This window comes from Curcuma longa, chromosome 19 (assembly GCF_044706935.1).
Source record: "Curcuma longa cultivar G26 ecotype Majalengka, Jawa Barat chromosome 19, ITB_CL_G26_1.1, whole genome shotgun sequence".
Taxonomy (NCBI): domain Eukaryota; kingdom Viridiplantae; phylum Streptophyta; class Magnoliopsida; order Zingiberales; family Zingiberaceae; genus Curcuma; species Curcuma longa.
In genome coordinates this window covers 7,650,819-7,660,499 of record NC_133879.1, presented here as the reverse complement: position 1 = coordinate 7,660,499, position 9,681 = coordinate 7,650,819, and the positions used below count along the sequence as shown (strand labels likewise).

The 9,681-nt window shown below is 43.2% G+C and overlaps 1 long non-coding RNA gene and 1 pseudogene across 1 annotated transcript; one reads left to right on the top strand and one right to left on the bottom strand.

Moving 5' to 3' along the window:
* Nucleotides 1-731: 731 nt before the first annotated feature.
* LOC141812428 (uncharacterized) lies at nt 732-3,549 on the top strand. Its single transcript, XR_012600304.1, has 5 exons — nt 732-782; nt 877-968; nt 2,589-2,718; nt 2,862-2,926; nt 3,494-3,549. It is a non-coding gene; the product is annotated as an uncharacterized LOC141812428 (long non-coding RNA).
* A 4,583-nt stretch (nt 3,550-8,132) lies between these two features.
* LOC141812490 (putative CCR4-associated factor 1 homolog 11) lies at nt 8,133-9,010 on the bottom strand (annotated as a pseudogene).
* Nucleotides 9,011-9,681: the final 671 nt, after the last annotated feature.

Sequence of the window (9,681 nt, the reverse complement as noted above, 5' to 3'; positions counted from 1 at the left end):
TGTCGCCCCGAACCCTACTTCCTGCGCCGCCGAACCTTCCACTCAGTTCGTGCAGAGATTTCGCCGCCGAGACTTCCTCTCCGGACGCCGCAGGTCCCTCTCGCCCGAACCCTAAACTTCCTCTCCGGCGTCCTGCGATTTCTTGCCGCCGTGCCTTCCACCCAGTCCGTGCAGAGACTTCGCCGCCGAGACTTCCTCTTCGGACGCCGCGGCTCCCTCTCGCACGAACCCTAAACTTCCTCTCCGGGTTCCTGCGATTGCTTGCCGCCGAGCCTTCCACCCAGCCCGTGCAGAGACTTCGTCGTCGAGTCTTTGTTGCTATAGTTGTGGACTGTTGTTATCATTCTTTTTCACTTCACTGTCAACTAAGATTTTTCTAATCATTTTTAGATATAGTTAATACGTCCCAATTTTGTATAATTCTTAATGGACATCCAAATGATATCAAAGAAGTTCACTGTTCTTTCATTCAGATAAGCTAAGTTGTGTCTTGATATTGTTTCAAGCATGTATTTTTCATCCTCTCTCCAGTGCGAAGTACTTTAACACTTTCATGTAATGGTTAATGTGTAGGTATATCACATATGCCAAAGAGGAAGAAGCAGTGCGATGCATACAAGCAGCGCACAATTATGTTTTAGAAGGTAAACCCTTGAGGTAAGCACATAACCTGACCTCTGATTTCTTGAAATTATTGCTTGGAATTCTTATTCTATTTACTTGATTTTCTTAGAGCATGCTTTGGTACCACAAAATATTGCCGTGCATGGTTGAGGAACTTGGTATGTAGCATCTCCTCTTGTCCTCTCACAGGTTACGTATTTATCTGCTCGTCTATTTGCAGGATTTTATAAGCTGAGTTTGTTTTTGATTCAGACCTGCAGCAATCCCGATTGTCTGTATTTACATGACATAGGGAGCCAGGAGGACAGCTTTACAAAAGATGAGACAATTTCAGCATATACTAGGTATTTCTCCCTCAAAGTTTGCATGAACTTTAAAATCTTTACCTCTCAGTATAAAGATGCAATTGTGTGTTGTGATCGAACCCTTGTGTTTATTGAATGTGTATCTTACTACAACATGCATCATTAATCACTCAATTGATAGGATGTGTAGTAGTTGATGTATGGAGTCATTACAAAAAGGGTGGTTTGGTGTATGAAGCTCTCATCAATTCAGGGTCTTGGAGAAGGGTCGGACCATGTTAGGTCTATTTTATACAACCTTATCCTGATTGTAAGAGGCTGATTCCGCAACTCAAACCTGAACCTGTGACCACAAGGTTACACGACAGGAACTTTTTCATTGCCTTCATTTTTCATTGCAGCCCTAATTACTTTATATATCAAACAGGTTAAGCAATTAGTTATCTTTGCAACTGCTTTCATTCTAACCTCTTTTTTTTTTTTTTTGCCTTCATTTCTTAATCGGCTTCTGGTTTTTGGAATTAGCATGAATTAGTTAATTCTGTTCAGCATCAGCCTGTCTGTTCTGGTCTTAATTTCAATTATCTTCCGATCTTCAAGTGAAGAATCCTGTTAAGTTCTATTCTCTTTCTTATATCTTGAATTTTTGTATCAAATTTCTACAGGTTATATTGGTAGATCATCATTGAGCCATAAGCAACTTGGTGGATCACTTGGTTTAACCATGTGAATTTAATAATCTGTCTATTGTGACCACACATTGTATGAAAGGGGTTATAAGGTAGTAGATTGTCATCCTCAGGGATTCAGATCCAGTACATATCCTGGTTTAGATGCATGAGCAAGACTGTAAAGTGATAAACAGAGTTGTATGTGCCTATATGTGCTAGCCATTGATTTACCGTTTGATTTGACAATGGTCCTCAATAGCTAGTCTGCCTTTAATCGTACCTATTAGTCCTTGTATACACTAACTAATATCTAGATATAGTGTTTTGAGGTAAAATTCGAAATATAGAATGATTGTCAACCTTTCAATGATATGCCACCTAGTTCAATTCTCCTGTGTGCCTGCTATTTTACCTTCAAACAAACTTTTGTATGCATCATCCTTAGTTTTTAATGGTCAGTATTCACAATTAGGGTAGTCGAGGAGGAAATGTAGGATATCAGTGTTTTTTCTAGTATCATATGGCTTATGAGATGTTAAAGACTGATTAGGTACATTTCATGTGTTAATTCTACATCAATTCTATATCAAGGTAATTTGGCACTCTTTGCATTGGCTATTAGTTATTGCTGCCTGCTAACTCTAAGAATACATTTATTTACACTATATTATTGTATCAACCTGTCAAGTCATACTTGAGTACCTACATTATTGTATCAACCTGTTAACTCATACTTGAGTGCCTATTGATTATTGAGGGCCATACTAAGAATACACTGAAAATATTCAATTGTATAAATGAGCATCTACTTGTGTTTTACCATGGGTCCTTTACATAAATTAGAGGCAAGCCAACTACTTCCTTTGTTTTTTCATTTTGAGCATACTTTTTTTTGTTTCACTCGCACTCTAGTGGCTGTTTATAAACTTTTTTTTTCCTATTACTGTACTTAATAATCCATGAACTAGTTTAACTTATGCCATTGCAGGGGTAGGGTTCCGCAAACTACTTTAAACAATTCACAGCGACGGTCTGGAAATTTGTTGCCTCCTCCAGTAGATGACGTCAGCATTAATGGAGCAGGCTCAGACAAGCTTCCAGTCAAAGGTTCCTGTAATGTAAGCAGATAGTCTTCAGTAGTAGATGCACTTGTTTAGACAAGAACTGCTATCTTCTAAGAGACCAAATCCACCTTATGCCTTTTGTTTTTCTATCTCATTATTTTTCAAACTAGGTATTCATACATAATGCTCCTTGCCAGGTCAAAGGTTCTCCTCCCAATAGTAGTCTTGGAAAATTCAATGCTTTACCAGCAGCTGCTTCATGGTATATTGCTTTTAACTACTAATACATCCACATCAATGACATGACATGATTCAACTCAAAAAGCTAGCTTTGAATCCGTAAAGGTTTCTCTTTTTCACATTAGAAATAGACAATATTTTCATGATTAACACTCTACTTATGCAATAATGTTCTTTAGTCCATAATGACAATTTATTGGTTTAAAATAGAGCACTGGCCATATTTGCTCTTTCTAGAACTAATCTATCTTGCAACTTCTTAGTTAAATTTGATCAAGTACATCTAAATGATTTGGTTAATGTATATGTTTGGTGTTATAATCCACTTCTTTGTATTTTCCTTTATTCTAGATTTGTTGTGTGTATCACTTTGGTTCCTTATTTGCAATGGTTCCGTATTTGCTGGTGTTTTGTTCTTTAGGTTATAGTTTGTCTAAGTGAAATATTGAATCAAACTTTAGGCCAGCTTTGTGTTGTCTGTTAAGCATTCTGCCTTTTTTTTATGTACATAATTTTGTGTAGTATTGAATCTAGCATGAGTGACAAGATTTAGTTTGTCTTTTCTAATTTTTTTTTTGTACTTGTGCAGACATGCCTACTTTACATGTTTGAAGAGCGCTCCAGATGACTACTTTTCAAAAAACAATGAATTTGCAACCTGGTTGAAGGAAAAGAGAGGGATCTATTTCTAGGATTTGACATTTGAGAAAGCTAGAGAGATTTCTTAGTTTTTTTGTAACCAAACAAAGTTTCAGTTTTTTTTAACCTAAATTCATTGTGTTTGACATCTGACAACTTTGATATCCATGTGTAATGATTGATATTTGTTTACTAGTTTTGTAAGAAATTAATGCAAGTAAATTTTTCTATTTATTACAATTTTTGGTTTAATTTTTGTATTTATTTATAAAAACTATCGCGGGCTGAAAAATCTGTAATTGCACACTCAAAGCTTAAACTGCCGGGAAATTATTTTGCGGCAGTTTTAGCAAACCGCCGGGAAACCATTTCGCGGCAGTTTTAGTAAACCGCCGGGAAACCATTTCGCGGCAGTTTTAGCAAACCGCTAGGAAATATTTCGAACCGCCGCAAAAACAACCGCCGGGAAATATTTCGAACCGCCGCAAAAACAACCGCCGGGAAATCTATTTTAGTGGCGGTTATTCCAGCGGTTCTCTAAAACCGCCGCTAAATGGTTTAACGACACCGGTATCAGCGGCGGTTTGGTAAACCGCCGGGAAATGATTTTGCGGCGGTTCCAAACTGCCGCTAAACGAATTTTAAACCGCCGGGAAATCCTTTTTTTCTTGTAGTGCCACTTGACTGCCAGCTGAGGCGGCTAGTGCCGGACTCCCTTCAGACGGAGTGGGTGTTGTCAATTTCTTGAAAGAAGCCCGGTCCCATTTGATGAACTTGTTCAATGAAGCCGCCATCAAAAGATCCTCTGCAAACAGGCAGAGAAATGTATAAAATTAGAAATCGATGAGCTAAGGAAAGAAAATTCTGTTTACCGAGTGGCTGGGACAGCTCCGCAGCAACAGGGCTTAGGCCCGCTCGAAATAGCAAACCCTCTTCACCAAGCAGCCGGTCCGTATGAAACGACAAACCATCTATCACCTTGAAGGCAGATTGGTAGGCCGCATTCGACTTGTAGTTACCTAGCTGAGGAGGAGACGGCATATCATCCTGCCAATCAGCCACACGAAGGGGGCTTGGGGGACGAACGAAGAAGAACTTTGTCTTCCAAAACTTAACGGATGACGGGAACTCGGCTAGAAATTTGATACGGGGACGAGCGTTTAGGTAAAAGACTCCCTCTTCTCCCTTCTTGGGATAGAAAAAGTGATGGAGGACAGTCGGATGTAGGGGAATATCATAAACATAAAAGATTATACAGGTACAAGCTAAGAATCGAAAGGTGTTGGGAGCAAATTGGTTAACTGGGATACCAAAATACGCAGCCACCCTAATAAAGAAGTCGGGTATAGGGAACCGCAGACCTCCTTCCAGTTGATCAAGGAAGAAGGTCTGGTAACCGGGAGGAGGAAGGTGGGGACGATGATGGCTCTTAGGCACCTTAATTTTATATTGGCGAGGAATCCCGAATTGATCCCTTATCGTTGACCTAGTCTCGTTATCAAAAACAGAAACCATAGACTCATACCAAGCTTTATGTGACTCTGACATGTTTGCAAAGATAACAGCGAAAGGAGAATAGACCGAGAATGCGAATCAGGAAAGGGGAGAGAAGCTTACGCCGGAAAGATCGCAGGAGGACAAATGAAACGCAGCAGGAGTGCAAGGCGGGAGTGCCGGCGACGGAAGGAGGAGCAAAGAGAAAGATAGCGGAATAACCCTTTGGCGAGCCCCCACCAGTTATATGGGAACCCTAACTCTTCATAGCCGTCCGATCCACGATCTGGAAAAGGCGGGATTCACTGAGAGACGCCGGATCGATGCGTTTCTTCAAACAGATCTGTCGACGTCAGATCCACGATACGAAAAGGCGGATAAACGGCGCGCCTCTTTAATTGCCTGTCTCGGAAAAAACAGCGCCCCTTTACTAGCACGCACGCCACCAGTTCTTTCATTAAACGCGAACCGTCACAGGGTTACACGTATCTCTCAGCGATTAGCCCCTCTCTCCTCACTGTATAACGGCTTAATCGTTTCCTTATTTCCTTCGAGTAATTCATAAGAGTCTACAGATTAAGTTCAGGCTAGACTCGATTACGTCAGCCCACCCCGCGCTGCCCTCTGCTATCTTTCATATATTAGAAAATACATAATACGTTAGGATAAACATGGTTCTTATTATCATGAACTAGTTATTACATCAGTAGTACAACATAAACTATTCTTCTGAAGAAGGGCAGGCGGGCATCCTCCTAATCGAAGTTTGCATAAACTCCATCTCCTCCTGTATCTTCTCCAGTAGGCTCAGAGCCGCGGACGTGGATCCCTCTATATGGCTCGCTATGACGCTGCCCTGTTGGGCCCTTACCTTGATGATCTCCTGAAGCCTCTGGATCTCCAGCTTAGCCTGTATCAACTCCTCCTCAACACGCTTCAATCTCTCCTCTGCTACACGGGCCCGATAAAGAGACACCTGCACCCGTGTCTCCATCTCATTTGAAAGGTTGGGGTGCGTAGTAGAACCCGTTTCGGATCCTTCGCCGTCGATGTCCATCGCCGTTGTCCCGATTGTGGTGCGTCTCTTGCAGGATTGTTGCCTGAGAATGACAACAAAAACACAAGCCAGCACCGCTACTTATAGTCCCCAACCCACGGATTTGAAGGGTCATATACTAAAATCAATGCGCGCCCCGAGAAGAAGACTAAGCGATGTCTGCACACTCTTCAAGGAGGATTTGCCAGCTCCAAGGGTCATAATTACTCATGAATGTCTGCCTCGGACAAGACGCCCACCCATGCTGCGCATGGTCAAACCGCCTTTCTTCCCATCAAGGATACCAACCCCGCACGAACACGTGTTGCAGGCGATTATACCACTTAGGGGCTGCATGTTAACCCGGTCACACCTGTTTCTCTCTCTCTTTTGATTGCTAGGTCAAGCCCCGGGCCCAACTAAGACCCAAGTCTGGTGTGGTCTAGTCAGTACGCTCCACGCTCCCTTCGACTAGACTAGTGGGGAGGCTTTATGTTCCGGGGATAAACCAAGGGTCTAGCCCTGACTTGACCTGTGTCTTAAATTGGTCTCTCCATAGATGGTCCAACCCGTTGACCGGGTCCATACATCCGGCAGGAGCCTCGCCGGATCTTCCTATCCGGCAGGAGCCCCTCCGGGTCCTCCATCCGGTAGGAGCCCTGCCGGATCCTCCTATCCGGCAGGAGCTCCTCCGGATCCTCCTATCCGGCAGGAGCCCCTCCAGATCCTTCCATCCGGCAGGAGCCCCACCGGAACCTCCTAGTCGGCAGGAGTCCCTCCGGATCCTCCTATCCGGCAGGAGCCCCTCCGGATCCTTCCATCCGGCAGAAGCCCCGCCGGATCCTCCTAGCCGGCAAGAGCCCCTCCGGATCCTCCTATCCGGCAGGAGCCCCTCTGGATCCTTCCATCCAGCAGAAGCCCCGCCGGATCCTCCTATCCGGCAGGAGCCCCTCCGGGTCCATCCATCCGGCAGGGGGCTGAGCGAGTCCTCTTATGCGGCCGATGCCCCACGATTATCCGCACTCGTAGCACTGGCCCAGTCTGACTGCATTCCCCAATGTGCCCTGGTTCATCTCATCATGACTCTCTGACAATCTCACGCCCCTTATAATTAATACCATATCCCTGCGGTTGGCTCCGCTAAACAGCCAGACAGTGACTGGAGATGGCTTTGTTAGCGATGGGACAGTGAAATCGATTATTCCTGCCATCTCATTAATCATGAGGAGACCTTTCTTAAATGATGACGTGACAGGTACATCCGATCATCCCTCTATAAACAGATCACTCCACTCCACAGGTATCTCTCTCGTTCTCACTCATAACTTTCTACGCTCTTCCCTATTCTCTACTGTTTATCTTCCTCCTTTCTCCACTGCCCCTAACTTGAGCGTCGGAGTGGTCGCGCCGGGGCAACACCCGGCCTTCCTATCGACGTTTACTGTGCTTGCAGATCCGGGGCCTCCAAGTTTCTTTGTCTCCTCCCTCCCGCTGCTCTTCTTCTCCATTGGTTCCACCCCACGGCGAGCTAGGCCTGGTGACGTGTCCAGGAGCAGTTCTCAACCGGAACAAGCATAAATCAGTTTTTTTTAAAAAAAATCAAGAAAATGGTTCCCATACAATCAAAGACTAACCAAATCAAACCCATGTAGCCAATGAAAAAAAGTTAATAAGTCATTTCTATTCTTCAACCAATTAAATAAAGCCAAATATTTTGAGCTCTTTGTACTCTAAGTCTTGATTACAATTTTTTCAAAAGTACCTATTAATTAATTATATTTAGCATCAATTTTTAAATGAAGTAGTCTTGATCATTCACAATTCCAACATCAATGTCATCTCTAGCCATAGCTATGCACATTAATTACAAGCCTTAATCCCAAAAGATCAATCTTGCGGGTGTAACATGCATGTATTTGAGTGTATAATATCGTTCAGAATTTGAACCGATCAAGTATGATCCAGAACACACTAGCTAGTTGTTAACAAAATATACTAGATTTCTCATCTGTATAAAAAAAAAAGAAAAGAAAAAAACACCACTTGATGGATTACTATACTATTGTAGTTCGAGGCCAAAGAGTGCTCCCATGTTTTCTGGACGGTCGATGAGCACTGGATTTATACGAGAAGCGATTTGGTAGAACACTTGCCATGTTAATAAGCTATCCGAGCCAGACTGATGTCGAGAGCCCACTGCTCGCTCAACTTGGACGACAGAGGCCATCCGCTCCAATCCACCATAAAGTCCACGGCAATGCTTGCTAAGGTGTTTCACATCAAACACCTTCTTGCCGAAGAAGAAGAATCGAACAAGATCCAAGAACTCATCGACGGCCTTTGGCAACTTGCAGTCACATGTCAGCATCTTCACTAGGAATGCGAAGTCGTAGGCACCTTGGAAGGTAACCCAACAGACGGGAGAAAAGTGGCCAAAGGAAAGCAAGCCGGAGGTCGCCAAGTGTGCGGCGAATCTACAAGAGTCGATGCCCCATACTTGATTCTTTTGGAAGTCGATACCATTAGCCTTAAGCAGCTTGACGGAGGAAGGGGCAAACGGTCGCGGTTGATGTCGAAGTCTCGGAAATTAAATTCCCACACGTAACGCACATAAGCGCCATCGCTGTAGAGGGTATATGGGAGGTTGCCGGCAGCGTCAGAGAGGGTGAGACCAACCTGGATGATGCGGAGGGCCTCGACATTGGCGCGGATCAAGTCGTAGCGCTGGGGGAGGTTGAGGGTGCAGTAGGGATCTTTGGAAGTGACGACGATACCAGGGTACTCGGTGTCCAATGCGACAAAGGGGTGGAACGGGAGGACGGAGCGGATAAGGGCGAACTCCTGGTCGAGGTTATGAGCCCACACGGAGCGAACCTCGAATCTGCTGGCGGCGGAAGAGGAAATTAGCATATTGTTGTTGACAACTACAGCAACCATGAGATTATATTGACGATGTGGGAAATACGAAAGTGGAAGGAGAAGAGTTACGTTGTTGATTTGGAGTTGGAGTGGAAATTGAAGGGAAGGATTGGAGAAGAGATGTTGGTTTGGATCGGAGTTGGAGCGGAAGTTGAAGGGAGGAAGGCGTTTAAATAGAGTAGGAGCAAACAGAAAAATTCGCAAGATACTAAACAGATTAAACAGAATTAGTTGGTGCTGAGCGAAATAGTAGGATATATATAATTTATTTATGATGCTAAACGAACTTAATCAGGACTTAAATCATGGATTAATTAACGATGTTGACTTGGCCGCCAAATCCAGCTGCAATTAGCGTCAGCGAGCTCAATTAAGTTTAGTATTAATTATGGAATTAACATAATGTTTTGGCTCGTAAAAAATTTGTTAGTTTTTTCATTTGTTTTAGTTTGATATATTTTCTAAAAATCAAATGTTTTCCAACACCGCTCATTACTAATAAATTAAAAGTATACGTAAGAAAATAAATTGGAAATCAAATCGGATAAATGATGGTGAAATTTGATTAATTGGATAAATCACACGTCGAACTCAACAAAATTATTAAAGTAAAACCTATTGATTTTATTTCTAAACTGTTATAGTAGTCTAGGCGGTTTATGTAAGGAGGAGATTGTCCATAGGGAACT